Source organism: Cydia splendana, chromosome 18 (genome assembly GCF_910591565.1).
Source record: "Cydia splendana chromosome 18, ilCydSple1.2, whole genome shotgun sequence".
NCBI classification, from domain to species: Eukaryota; Metazoa; Arthropoda; class Insecta; order Lepidoptera; family Tortricidae; genus Cydia; species Cydia splendana.
In genome coordinates, this window is record NC_085977.1 from 1,571,601 (window position 1) to 1,587,010 (window position 15,410).

General features: G+C 37.7%; 1 protein-coding gene across 2 annotated transcripts in view; it reads right to left on the reverse strand.

Annotated features, from left to right (window-relative positions):
• Positions 1-15,410, reverse strand: part of LOC134799339 (homeobox protein homothorax) — a 346,576-nt gene that overhangs the window by 90,028 nt on the left and 241,138 nt on the right. The window lies entirely within an intron of this gene.

The following is a 15,410-nucleotide window of genomic DNA, read 5'->3' on the forward strand; positions in this document are numbered from 1 at the left end:
ACAAAACGATTGTAGAAGGGCATATTTCGCCATAAACATTTTTTTCCGCGGAACGGTCTGCGTCGTAGCAGCGTAGGCCTGATAGGCATATAATGATAAAACAATACTTAAATAACTTCAAAGATCGAAATAACTAATAAAAATATAAAGGTTAAATATTTTATTACTACACGTTTTCGCCAAACCTTTAAAATGTAAAAACAATCAAAAATAAAAATAATTAAAAGCTTTTATTTAGTTTCACCTGACCGTTGTCTGTCTGTCTGTCGGTCTGTAATCAAATCTTGCAAGTTAAATTTGATCCACTTTCCGGTTTCCGATTGAGCTGAAATTTTGCATGCATGTATAAATCGGATGACAATGCAATATTATGGTACCATCGAGCTGATCTGATGATGGAGACAGGAGGTGGCCATAGGAACTCTGTGATGAAACAACGCAACCTAATTGTGTTAGGGGTTTTTAGAATTGTCTCGATGAGTATTAGTTGTCTGTCGTAAGAAAAGTACAGTCAGCGATAAAAGCTTGTACCAAAAATGAAATATTTGCCAAAAACTTATTTATGTAAATCTATTTTGACGACAACGTTGGACGTGAAATTTTTATGTGTTCTAAGTTTTAAAATTAACTTTTAAATCTTTACACAATGATAGATAATAAATGACATTAAACGCAAAATATGCGAAAATATATTGAAATTAAATCTAAGAAATAAGTGGTACACATACGGGACGTAACGACATGTATTGTTTCGGTGGCGCCATGTTGACGATTCCTAATTACATAATTGACACTGACATTAGTGTGCATTATTTTTTGTTTAAATATAGGAGGATAGATTAACATATGGAATAACGTATTAAGTAGTAAAATGAAGTTGTTAGATTTTTTTCCTCACGTATCACGGGTGTTACGTTGCCAAGAAAAGGGTTAAGGTATAGACAAATTTACAAGTCTATGGTTTATCACTACATAGTATAAAACGAAGTCACTTCCCTCTGTCTGTCTGTCCCTATGTATGCTTTAGAGCTGGGTCGTTTCGAGTTTTCCGTGAAACGAAACGTAACCGTTTTTTTAATCACGTAACTGTAGGGTTACCATCAGTTTGTCACTGACATAAACGCCGTCGAGAACGTAATTTACTTTCTATACATCCCGTTTGCACAAATATGCGAGTGCGAGTGAGATGTATAGAAAGTAAATTACGTTCTCGACGGCGTTTATGTCAGTGACAAACTGATGGTAACCGTACTGTTTTCAAAAACAGTTTCTAAAATAACTGGATTCCCTGTGTGTGTCGAACGAAACGAAACGAAATCGCATTGAACTAACAAATAAAACGTACAACACGCAATTCACATTTCATAAAAACCTAATCTGCATCGTCTCACAAATGTCTAATATAACTTGACCCCTAACTTCAGTACTTTATAAAGATAAATCGATAGGTCACACATAAAATGGCCCTCAATTCGTGATGCTAGCGAGTGTTCGTTAAGCGTCGTGAATCATTTTTAACGTTATTCAACTGACGCTACTTCCTTTAATTTTACGCATTAAAAGATTCCTTAATTTAAACTCTAATGCTTATAAAATAAAGCACTTATTTGTCTAACGAACATTGAAGTTTTTGAATATGCCTGGTAAAAAGCGCGCGCTAGCGTTTACCTGAACAAAGCTCAATCCGTTTCGTTTCGTTTTTATCTCTATCTCGCTCTTTCGTTAGCCGATAACCTATATCTGTCCCTGCTCATTGGAAAACGAATAAAACAGTTTTAGAGCTGCGTTTTGCTTTGCGATAGTTGCGTCCGTTATGCGCGACTATGTTATCGTATGCCGCCGCGTCTTTGTCATCGTTTTTAGGGTTCCGTTCCCAAAGGGTAAAACGGGACCCTATTACTAAGACTCCGCTGTCCGTCCGTCCGTCCGTCTGTCACCAGGCTGTATCTCACGAACCGTGATAGCTAGACAGTTGAAATTTTCACAGATGATGTATTTCTGTTGCCGCTATAACAACAAATACTAAAAACAGAATAAAATAAAGATTTCAGTGGGGCTCCCATATAGACTGGTCTTATTTTTGTAAAATTCGACTTCGACTGGCTAATCAACTTGACCGTCCGACGATAGCATAGTATCCGAAAAAAATATGCTCTTAACCGTCCGCGGGAACCTTACTATCCAAAGGGGTGGAAGAAAGAATTGATTTCAGAGCCATCTAACGGAATATTTCGGCATTATTTCCTAATTCTCTTGATGGGACAACGTAGCCTAATAAAGTAAATAGCTCTAAAAAAATTTAGATGGCAGTGTAGTCATAATTTTTGTAGAAAGTTGTGAATGCGCTGCGCGGGGCGTGCGTCGCTAAAAAAACCCGGACGGTTGACAGGAAAACAGTCTCGCGGGCCGGACGGTTGAGTCGTTACTTTTTGGCAACCGGGTTTTTGAAGTGAAAACTTCTTTAGCGCCGCTAAGCACTTTTTGAGGTGGGGAAAAAATGATAAACTCGGGACAGCGTAACGCGTAACGCGTAAGGCGTCTAGTCTCTTTCTACCGCACGGCGAAAATGTATGCCTGAGCCTGCTGTTTCATGTAGGCGGCGCAGGGCGCTTGCGTGACTTATGTCATGTGTGACGGACAATGTTATTCACCAAAGAACTTTAGTCATAACGTATCATAATCAGGTCAATTATTTAAAACTGGACTTTTATATTAAGCAATAAAGCTCAATTTTCTAATCTTGTACGGGCTGAAATACGAGAATCTCACAGTTACATTCAACTTTATATCACTCCAATATAATTTAATAATTCAATAAAGTCTCATCTTGATGAAATCGCTAATAAAAGTGAACTCTAGTACTGGTGAATAAAACTCAAAATATCATGACTAAAATATATTTAGATGCGAGGTCTGCAAGGTAACTTTACAATTTCTATTCGAATTTTAAACAATTAACGCTACAAATTTAAGTTCACTGGCCAGCAATTTCGGAACTAAAGTTTTTCAATAGAAAGGAGGATGGGTCAATTATACATAGTGCTGCAAACATTTTGGACTAGTTATTGAGTTTTCACTTCTGTCGGCACTCCCGGAGTGCAACCCGTTGTTTTTTTTAACCTAATTAGACCCCGCTGAATCCGAATTTGCCAGTTGTTTGATCGAATTCTTGACCGGAAGTGAGATATTTGACTTTAAAGGTCCCTGTTTTTAGTTTTTCGTAAACGGTGGCTCATAGCCAAAAATGTTCTATTAGATAAGTAATCTGCATAAAATTGCCTACAAGAAAGATACCGTTCAATTTTTCGCTAGGAACAATATTTAAAAAGATATTAACGCGGGAAAGTTAATTATAAATCTGGTTATTTACTAAAGTAATAGTTTAGTAAGTTTTACTTATACAGTTTGGTAAGTTTACCAAACTGGTTTGCTAAAATTGTCAAGGGGATTTAGTATTATTTACTAAAGTAATAGTTTTGTAAGTTTTACTTATACAGTTTGGTAAGTTTACCAAACTGGTTTGCTAAAATTGCCAAGGGGATTTAGTATTATTTACTAAAGTAATAGTTTTGTAAGTTTTACTTATACAGTTTGGTAAGTTTACCTAACTGATTTGCTAAAATTCTCAAGGATATTTAGTATTATTTACTAAAGTAATAGTTTTGTAAGGTTTACTTATACAGTTTGGTAAGTTTACCAAACTGTTTTGCTAAAATTCTCAAAGAGATTTGGTATTTTTTACTAAAGTAATAGTTTTGTAAGTTTTACTTATACAGTTTGGTAAGTATACCAAACTGGTTTGCTAAAATTCTCAAGGAGATTTAGTATTATTTACTAAAGTAATAGTTTTGTAAGGTTTACTTATACAGTTTGGTAAGTTTACCAAACTGTTTTGCTAAAATTCTCAAAGAGATTTGGTATTTTTTACTAAAGTAATAGTTTTGTAAGTTTTACTTATACAGTTTGGTAAGTTTACCAAACTGGTTTGCTAAAATTCTCAAGGAGATTTAGTATTATTTACTAAAGTAATAGTTTTGTAAGGTTTACTTATACAGTTTGGTAAGTTTACCAAACTGTTTTCCTAAAATTCTCAAAGAGATTTGGTATTTTTTACTAAAGTAATAGTTTTGTAAGTTTCACTTATACAGTTTGGTAAGTTTACCAAACTGGTTTGCTAAAATTCTCAAGGAGATTTAATATTTTTTACTAAAGTAATAGTTTTGTAAGTTTCACTTATACAGTTTGGTAAGTTTACCAAACTGGTTTGCTAAAATTCTCAAGGAGATTTGGTATTTTTTACTAAAATAATAGTTTTATAAGTTTTACTTATACAGTTTGGTAAGTTTACCAAACTGGTTAGCTAAAATTCTCAAAGAGATTTAGTATTATTTACTAAAGTAATAGTTTTGTAAGTTTTACTTATACAGTTTGGTAAGTTTAACATTTGTGTTTGCTAATATCTACAAAGAAATTTAGTATTATTTACTAAACTTACAGTTTTGTAAATATTACGTAATTAGTTCGGTAAGTATTACGTATTTTGTGTGCAAAATGTACAAACAGATTTTGTATTATTTACTAAACTAGAAGTTTTGTAAAGTGTACTCCTATAGTTTGGTAAGTTTTAGATATCGTGTAGCTGAAATTTACAAAAGTACTTGTTTAAGACGGCAACCCAAGTATGTTTCGTAACTTCAATCTTGCAGGTTTTGTGATATTAACTATAATTCTACTAAATTTTACAAAACTGAAATCAACCAATAAAAATTTCGTAAAATCAACCAAGGCATTTTTTCAGTGTAGCGGTAAGAGCGTGCGACTTTCAATCCCGAGGTCGCGGGTTCAAACCCCGGCTCGTACCAATGAGGTTTTCGGAACTTGTGTACGAAATATCATTTGTAATTTACCAGTTGCTTTTCGGTGAAGGAAAACATCGTGAGGAAACCGGAATAATCCCAATAAGGCCTAGTTTCCCCTCTGGGTTGGAACGTCAAATGGCAGTCGCTTTCTATTCGTAAAAACTAGTGCCTACGTCAAGCATGGGACTAGGGGTCAAGCGGACCCCAAGCTCCCATGAGCCGTGGCAAAATGCGGGATAACGCGAGGAAGTAGAAGAAGAAGAAGGTTGGCGAAATATAAAGTGAGCCGATCTCTCGAACAAGTTTGAACAAGATCGTCTTTATATTTCGTCAACTTTACCAATTTATGCATGTCTTAGCACAATCGAAATACGACAAAGGTCGAAATCTCTAACACAGTTCTTTCCGTGAGGCCCTACCGCGAAACACGAAAATCTAAATTTCTTTATCTACCTCTCTGATTACATGTCCAGACCAAGACATTTGGGGACATCTTAGAAAATGTGTTCAGGTGCAGGGGAAAATATAGACTGTTGGGTAATTTAAACTAATCGAAATATCTTCCATATTTTACATTATTAACTAGAGTCACACACACAACACATCTTTTTCGCTATCTGGACATATATATGTCACTCTAGTTAATAATGTAAAATATGGAAGATATTTCGATTAGTTTAAATTACCCCGCAGTCTAAATTGACCCCCTGCACCTTAGTTGAATTTTTTGCATAATTCATTTGTAAATTTGCTCAACAAACGAATCGGTACGTAAATTAATTAGACTCTTTAATTTATCGGTAAAGAAGTTGGAGATAAATTACTGTTTAGATTTAATCCAGGTTTAACTCAAACATCTACCCGGGAAGTATAAAAGTTGAAAGTTAGTGGCAACGGCTTAGCCGAGCAAATGTTTGAACAACACATCCGTCCCATGTTTGCCTGGTACATAGCTGTGTTGGATATAGCTCCCGTTGCTCCCTGGTACAAATCAAACATTTGGCGTCAAATAAGTGCCTCCGTTTGATAAGATATTTTAAGACATAATTTTATGGTAAATCGTTTTTTTTTTTCATATTTTACAACGAGATCTGAACTTTCTTACTTCGACTTCGATTCTTTTTTCATGAACTAAACATCCCGATAAGTGAATTTCATAATTCTTTCATCAAAATGAAGTAATAATTCAATATAAATTCTACGTTTACGCATCGTTAGCGTGTTTCAGCGCAGTACAGCGCCATCTAACGTCTCATTCATCACTTAAAAACCTCAACTCGCACTGTGAAACTGTCACACATCTTCGTTTAATTTTTAACACCGTGTGTGTCCATTAATCAAGCGGGTACCGCCCCGACACAGTTTTGGCGGGCCCGCCGATTCGTGCGGCGTGTCCTGTCACCTGTGTGGGTAGGTACTAGGTACCGGACTATTCGTACAGCTTTATGTCTGGTATATTGGTTATTGACCTGTACATTCGTAACAACTGTACTGATCGAAGAGGATGGTTATACTGGTTTATGTTGTGAAGCTTTGCGAATGTTAGCCAGTGATTTGGGTAGATAAATGTCAAGGTGTGATATTGATAATGTTCGATTGGGTGTGAGGGATTCGGTCTCGTACAAGAGTCAAAGTTCTTCACAAGGAACCGAGTTGGAGCCAGTTTTTTTTATAAGTAGTTTTAGTTTTAGTTTTAATCTTTCCCCTTTTTTAGTTTTATGAAGTTTTACTGTTTACTAACAGTTTACTAACAGTAACAGTTATTAAATACTGTATTATTTGTGAATAAAATCGAATTTGTAAAGTTCTCATATGTCCTATGTTATTTATACAATTTTACTTTAGTATCAATGTACGCGAAAAATTTATTAAAACTTAGAAGTTTTAGTATCCACCTATTACAAATAACGAAACTCACGTCTGTGTGTCTGTTACCTTTTCACATCTAAACTTCTATACCAATTTTGATGAAATTTAGGTACATGCACCTAAGTTTAAGCCCTGAGAATGGAAGACTACTTTACTTTTTGAAATCAACTTGCTGTATCCCATGAAGGAGAATCTTCGGGCATAACTATAAAGGGGCCCACAGATTACCAGTTCGCCGGACGATTTCAGCCTGTGCACGCAAATGGTGACAGTTCCGAACAACTGACAGGCTGATATCCGGCCAACTGGTAATCTGTGGACCCCTTTACGAGCCCCAATGCATATGTTCTTGTCTTAGTCAGACAATTTTCCGAGGTTCTCCCGTTCGTAAAAAATGTTTTAGTTAAAAATCACAAATGTTTAATGCTAATACTAATGTCACAGTGTAAAAAGTAACAGTGGTCCGACGCCTTTGACGTGTACCGAGTTACTAACTGGCGATGATTGCGATGTATGCAGCTCGGGTGCGACCCATCCCTCCGTCACCCCTCGTAGAACGACTGTATAGACTGCGCTAATGTTGTTAGTTTAATTTTATAGCCTATGCAGGTATGTATACAAATTGACTATAGTCTTAATACAAATACTTGTATTATAGATTCCAGATATCCAACTAGCTTCCCCTGTCAAGCTATGGACCAAAGCACGGATATATTGTAGAATAGCTAATCCCTCGTAAGACGTCCGATCACACCCGTCGGGTCCCGATAAATCAACCGGACCCGGTCGGATAATTGATGTTGTTTCATTGTACGAGTGTCGGGCGAGGCGCCTGATGGCAGCGCATTTGCATTCGGTTTTCCAAATTCGAATTACAGGAGTTTAGGATAGTCTGTGCGAAAAGAAAACAACGGCCAAGTGCGAGTCGGACTTGCGGACGAAGGGTTCCGTACCATTACGTATAAGGCAAAAAAAATAAGTTTGTTGTATGGGAGCCACACTTAAATATTTATTTTAATTTGTTTTTAGTATTTGTTATTATAGCGGTATCACGGTTCATGAGATACAGCTTGGTGACAGACAGACAGACGGGCGGACGGACAGTGGAGTCTTAGTAATAGGGTCCGGTTTCTACCCTTTGGGTACGGAACCCTAAAAAGTCATGTCTTAAATTTTGAGGGTTAAAAATTCATCAAAGAAGATTGGGCATGAAAATGCAACGAGATGGTTTAAAAGTGTGCATTTAAAGAAACACTGCCAAGTTTTAATGTGAAAGAAAAAAAATGCCTTTCTAGTTTAAAAGTGAGATTCAAAAAGTTGAGCCGTTTTTTATCTGGGATGTAATAATGTAATTGCTACACGGGAACGTGCAGTTTTTAGTTTATTTAGCACAACCCCAATTAAAGCGCACGAGCGGCCAAACACAAGTTTTTCTAACGATTCCCACGAGCCAAGCGCGCGTAATTATAGGTTCAACTTTGTAATAACATATCACTTCAATAAAATTGTATATCATTCGGTTCCTTTCCCGCGCGGGTGATTAGGCAGCCATCTTGTGGGCGGGCACACCCGAGGCGACACGATCCCTGATTCCATTTTCAAAAATAACACTAATCGCACAATCGAGCACGCGCTCCTCCGAACGTGTGTTTTTCAAATTGGGAATGTCCTTTACCGTTATTACTGGGCGGGGATTTGACTACTGTCACTTTTGACAGCTGTGATTGACATTCATAAATACCGCGAGTCAAGTGAGAGCTTGTTATATTCCGTTCAGAAATGTACGAAACGTTTTTTATTAAGACGGAGAGCTTTTGATGTCACTGCGTTTTCTAAAATCTGATCTAACGATCCTGACCTTTATTCCTTTTGAGTTAAGATTGAAATTCGTAGATGTGGTTAGATTTTAGAACGTGTCTTCGAGGTATAATGTTAATTAAGTCCCCCGTTTCGCCGTACCGCAGATGATTGCATATTGAAACGTCAAAAATCAGTGTTTCTTTTTACTTCTCATTTTTGGCCAATTCCAATATCCTACACGTCACGAGGCGCGGACAGCGCCGGATTTGAGAGACGTAATAGAGAACAGACTGTTTTCCCAGGAAATAGACGTGAAATTGGAATTTTCAATTTCATTTTTAGTTGTCTACGTACTGAAGAGCTGCAAATGGACGAGTTGATTACACGGAGGATCCCCCAAGTGACACGTGATATGCAGGCGGGGATACGATTTGGTTTCCCAAACCCTTCAAGCGGGTACAATTTCACGAATATCTTCCGTTGGCTGGGATGAACTTTGCGCCCAAAAAAACATTCGCAATTTCCGGGCCGGAAGCTTTGCATAACGCAAGGATGCATCTAAAAAGTTTAATCCAAGAAACGGATAGAAAATCATTCATTCATATTCATAGTGCAAGCGAAGCTTTCACGAAAATGGCTCGTGTTCTCCGGATGAGATGCATGAATATTAACGCGCAGCTACCAGGGCGCCATAACTATGTTAGAGCTACTCGCAGCGTACGCTGCATTCCAACGGTGCCCCACGTTTGAAGTTGCGCGCTCCGTTCTGAAATTTGACATTTTGACAGCTCCCGACGTCGGCTGCCTTGCCTCCCCCCACCCTTCCCGCCCCCACTGGCAATAATAACATTACGTATATGAGATTCGAGTTTCTGCTACGTCTGACTTCTGATATGAATTGTTAATGCATCGGTAATTGATATTATAATTTGGGTTCGGTTTGTTATAATAGCGAGCTTTAAGTGGTGAGCTTAGTTTATACAAACCACACTTAGGGCCACTTGCACCACTCTCTAACCCGGGGTTAACCGGTTAAGCCTGGAGTTACCATGGTTACTAGAACACTTTGATAACCCCGGGTTAGTGGGATGGTGCAAGTGGCGCTTAGTCTCTTATTTCTGACTTGTATATTGCTTCAAAGCCTGTCTCATATAGATATTTGATTTGATCCTTACAAAAAATAGAATCAAAATGTTCCCTTGTAGACATTTGGTCCTCTAAAATTAGTCTAAATAAAGGATCTATCGACATCATAAAAAAATCACCAAACCAATTTTACTTTCTACAAACGTAGGTAGGTAGGTACTCCATTAACGTTTATACAAGCTACGTTATTTTCATATTTCCTATATTTTTGAGCAACGCATCTATAAATTTTATAATGACTAGTTAAGGTGCATTCACACCGCAGTTAACTTTTGTGAAGCAACACGGTAACATTAGGTAACATTTGTGGCCTTACCACCTTGTACCACCTTGTTACATAATGTAGCATCAGTAACACTTGGAAACATTTTACAAAGAGTAACTGCGATGTGGATGCACCTTTAGGCTAGACTTAACTGAGTGGAAAAACCCGCAAAAAATGTTTTAAATGTAAAATGGCCGTCCGTCAGTCTAAATGTACACTATTGGGAGGAAATGGGAAACCGCGTTAGTGCGCATTGTGCCGGTTGGATGGAGCTTTGTGTATGGCGTTCTTTTGTTTTCAGAAGAGGCAGATAGAATGAGGTTTCTGGTGTAAATACAGTATTTTCAACCCTTAGGACACTAAGGGCCACTATGCACTATCCCACTAACCTGGGGTTAACCCGTTAAACCGTTAACCCAGTGTCAAATTGTACTGGTAAACCATGGTAACTCCAGGTTTAACCGGTTAACCCCCGGCTAGTGGAATGGTGCAAGAAGCGCTAAGCTATTTAAATATACCTCCGGTTTAACTCACGTATTTTTAGTCAAAGTCTGTTAGTGCCTAAAAAAGGAGACCTAGGCTCTCCGAAAAGTGTCGCGCGAGTCCGTATTGGGTAATACGTATATAAAATAGAGCGGATTATTTGATCTAATTAAATATTTGAGTAATATTATTGTTTTTGTCCTTCCCGCTTTGAAAAAAAATTACACATGATATCTTCTCTGACCCCCCCTCCCCTTTCGTGATCGTTCGTGATATTTTTCTTACCCCCACCCCCCCCTCTAAACGATCACATGATTTCTGGACGACCCTATGACTCACGATATTTTTTTTATCAAGTGGATAAAGTTATCCATAATACGCCTGCAGGATTTCATAACGTCGAAGCGCTACCCACGGTGCGCGAGACGGGCGGTTATACTGGTTATCCATAGCCACGGTATCGCGCGTAAACATCAAATTTTATTGACACCGTCCGCGAGCGGTTTTTTTGCACGACACTGTGCGATGATACTGAAAAGCGGGTGTTTTATGCGTTCACATTGACTTATTCTATGTAAATAAATTAAATATTATTTGTTGATGCCTAATGAGAATTTCTTATAACATTTGAAACTGACATGTTATTTTTCTTTTCTATTGGTGCAAAGAGAGCAAAGAGTTACTTATTTTTTCTGAGAGTTCTGATTTAGGGTCCTTTTTTTACGTTGGGGAAATGCGTTTACGCATGCCACCTGGTCCGGGGGAACCAGGGGGGATGACCGACTAACCAGTGGAGGACTACCATCTAAAACCACCAACGAGTGCCAACTCCGCTTCAGATGGGGTGCCGCAGGGTCGCTAACTGATTTAGGGTCCTGAGCGAGCTAAAAAAAATGTGATAGGATCACGAGCGCAGATAAAATTACTCTAGGATATTGAGCGTAGCGAGAGACTAAGAAGGAGGCGCCAATAACTGTGGTCTCTTGTGCTTTTCATTTGATTATAAAATACAATACAAATACTCTTTATTGCACACCTCAAGACAAGAAAATAAAACGTAGAATACAGTAACTTAAAGAAGTAGAGTAAAAGTTAACAACAGGCGATCTTACCGCTATTTAACGCAACGCTTTTAGAGATTTTTGAATATTTAAATACTTTCAAAAATACCCCAATATAGTTACCAAAAACTAGCGTAGCTGTCAGACGCAAACGCCCTCAAGCTTTTCTACAGCAAGCTCAATAAGTTCCTATTTATACACGTCAGTCGGATCGACTATGTTAACGATATCAAAGCGTCCCGATTGCGTTTGTAACAAAGGTAAGGCAAGTAACAGAGGTAACAAAGCGGGCCCTTGGGCGAAGCTAAGAACGCCTAATCAACTGTGAAGTCCTTTTGTAGTTTCTTTGAAGCTATGATGCCCTGGTACTTGCGTGACATGATGACTGAATTTTCAGACAATTTTGTTTAGTTTGTTTGGAAGTACCTTTTTGGTCTAGAATATTACGAATGTGTATTTACGTAAGAAATATTTGTGTATTTATTTTATACAATTTTGATGAAATGTTGAATTTCAGTTCTTTGTAATTAGTACAAAGACTAGGTACAAAGGCAAATCGATCTATAATTTTGAAAGAGTCCCTTGTCAAGAGAATCATACTGTATTTTTCTTATGCTAGTATTGTAACTTTGTAGTTAGAGAAGAATGAGTATAAGTTTTTTTTTTCTACCGTTACTGACAAAATTGGTTTGCTAGACTATGAATATGACCATCCAAATATTAACACAGAAATTAAGAAATGCCTCTAATTGTTAAACAAGTATTTTTTTGTGAAACACAGTTAAATTAGAACACGCCAAATAATTAAAGCTCAGTACCGTTAATCATTTGCTCTTAGTTAGCGAATTCAATTCGAAATCTCAATAATCCCCGAACCAATTGGACTTACCGTTTCCCACATCATAACGACAAAGCGAGACAATTAGCCGTATATCGATCGCGGCGGGCGATAAACGACATAGACGTAATCGAAAGACAAAACATAAAGGCGTGTTCGCGCGAAATTCACGAGCGCGAACAATGATCGTGTGCCAAGTTAGAGGGGAAACGCGGGTAGATTTTTATTTGAAATTTTTCTAAATAGTTTCTAAGGACAAATAAACTGTGTTGTCTTCTTTTTTGCTACCGTGCGGCTAGTATAATTTAAAGCCTAACCAGTACTATATGATCATTGTCAAGAGGGCGCTGTTATTCTCATGTATAGGGTGACAGTCCAGTATAGTATGAAAAAAATTGTTCGACTGAAATTCCGCAACATGGCGCGTGATCAATATATTCCTGGTCAAGCTTTACGTCGCTCAAGTCTTGCTCTTGTCTCGCGTACATCTCGCGACGAATCATGGTCCAAATGACAGTTGATTATTTTTCGTAAAATAGATCACTTCAATTATTTTTTAAATTAAGCCCAAGCAAATGAGACTCGAAGGAGCTATCATGAGGACCATCATTCGAGGCGAGAGGTATAGTCGTAGTCGTGCTCACGTCTGATGAATCACCCTGTATGTTAAGTCGCTAGTGACTAGTGACGTGAGACAGTCTACAGTTTCTATCGCATTCATTAGAAAGAGGTAGTAATACGCGTCTCAACTCGCGCGAGTTATACAGGACTTTTGTCTGTCCAGACTCCTAAAATAACGAAATTCCACGTCTGCCTAACACTGATAATGATACTTGCATTCAAACAAAACATTTCCATTTTCCGCCGCCGCCCGCCACTTATTCCCACCGCTTACATCATTTTTGCAACCAGCATGCGAGTATTCTCGAGTCATGGTATACTTATGGAACTTTGGATCATTTTATACTGGTTAGGGGGGAGTTTAGTAGTTGTGATAGCTGTGTGGATACGTGGCAAGTTCTCATTGTGTCCGATAACCCTGTCAGCGGCGTGACGGAGTGGCGCGGTTATCGCTACCATTGTGCGCCATTGTTGCCCTTCGACGTCTTCATGCGCCCCTGGTACAGCCGTGTTTGTTTATTGTTTTAAATGCGGTTTTGGGTTAGAACTAGGAGAAAATGGTGTTGATTTTAAAGAAAATTTCTAGACCTGCTAGCATGAGTTGCGTTCCCGCGCGGGACTCCATACATCAAGCCCGACTTCAAGTATGGACTCGCGCGCGACAACGCAACTTATGATAGACGGCGGTCTACCTGGTGAGGTAATTAATAGCATTGATACTAGCGCCAGAAGACTTGCCTTGACGCAAAATAAAAGGTCTCTATAGTTGACGCCATACATACTCGTTCAATGTAAAGTTCTACAAAAAAAAAAATCTTTATCTACAATTTGACGCTCTAGACGAGTAAAGCGTCAACCAGAAGCAACCAGACCTAAAGACACACCAGCGTTACTTTATACTAGCACCAAGCTAATCCTGCATGGCATTTGCAAAGACAAAGTGTGGCCATGTCATCATTAATGTCAAATATCTATGATATGATGTTTATGATGGAACCTTCCTAGCTTATATTTCATTAAATGCAAAGTTAGCCTAACTAGACGGATACGTATTAATAGGTATTGATTTATCATGAAATTTTGATTCACAAATGGAACGCTTGTAAAGCAACCGCCATTATCATTCCCGTTTCCCACTTATTCCGTGTTTTACAAAGCTTCCACGTTCTTCAAATGTTTTTATTCAAAACTGGAAAACTGGTGCATTTTACTGCCAAGTTCTAGTAGACCACACCATAAATGGCGCGTATTATCTCTTCTCGAGCACGCCTGTTTTCCGCTCGCTGTGTATAGATTTCCCGGGCTCCTGTGATTGGTCGGGAGACAGCTGTCTTAGTTTTGATTGGTCGTTGTTATACAATTATACGTTATTGGGCGGATTTCGTTATTAAGTTGGTATTAAATTATTGAACAGTGCGAATTGTTTGTGTCGTATTGTCCTGTTAGCGAGGTGTGTAAAGCTTTTGGTGTTTCCGATATCTAACTTGTTTTAAAATGTGTGTCAATAATAATTTATAATTGAAAGGCACAATATTTATTTAAACTTTATAGCAAAATAAACGAAAAATTTTCACATGGTAGATTTATGGCCAAACGGCATTCAATACCAGACAACCATAGCGTCAAACAGACATAAATATGTTAACGCAGGAGAAATTCATAACTTATAGAAATTTCGACGGATTTTCCTGTTTAAAACCTACAATTTCTAGCGACTGGATCCTCCTAGCGCTTAAAAACATCTAAGACTAAAGCGCAAAAGTGAAGTAGTAGTTTACGTATTCATTAAATCCTCTGTTGTTATCCTCGATAGAGTGTGAGTGCAGTTTGCAAATGTATCAAAACGGCTTAATGTTGAAATTATCTCCATTTTAATGTCCGTAACGGCTTTCATGTGAATTATTATGCGATCGTTAGCTTATAAAAATCTCATCGGTCTGCAATTATCACTAAAATTGTAAGTTATTATTAGTTAATCATTATCAATAATACTTACATTATTTGTCCCCAAAATATTTTATTATTTGTTTATATTTATTCATATCGATGCTGTGTAAGTAGGTACATTCGATCTTGTTTTGGGAGATGTCCTTTCATTCTTGTAAAACAATTTCATCACAATAAAAAAAACAACAACACTCCGGGAGTGCCGACAGAAGTGAAAACTCAATGACTAGTCCAAAATGTCTGCAGCACTATGTATACTTAATTGACCCATCCTCCTTTCTATTGAAAAACTTTAGTTCCGAAATTGCTGGCCAGTGAGCTTAAATTTGTAGCGTTAATTGTTTAAAAATCGAATAGAAATTGTAAAGTTACCTTACAGACCTCGCATCTAAATATATCTGGTCATGATATTTTGAGTTTTATTCACCAGTACTAGAGTTCACTTTTATTAGCGATTTCATCAAGATGTAGTAGCTTTATTGAATTATATTGGAGTGATATAAAGTTATGTAACTGTGAGA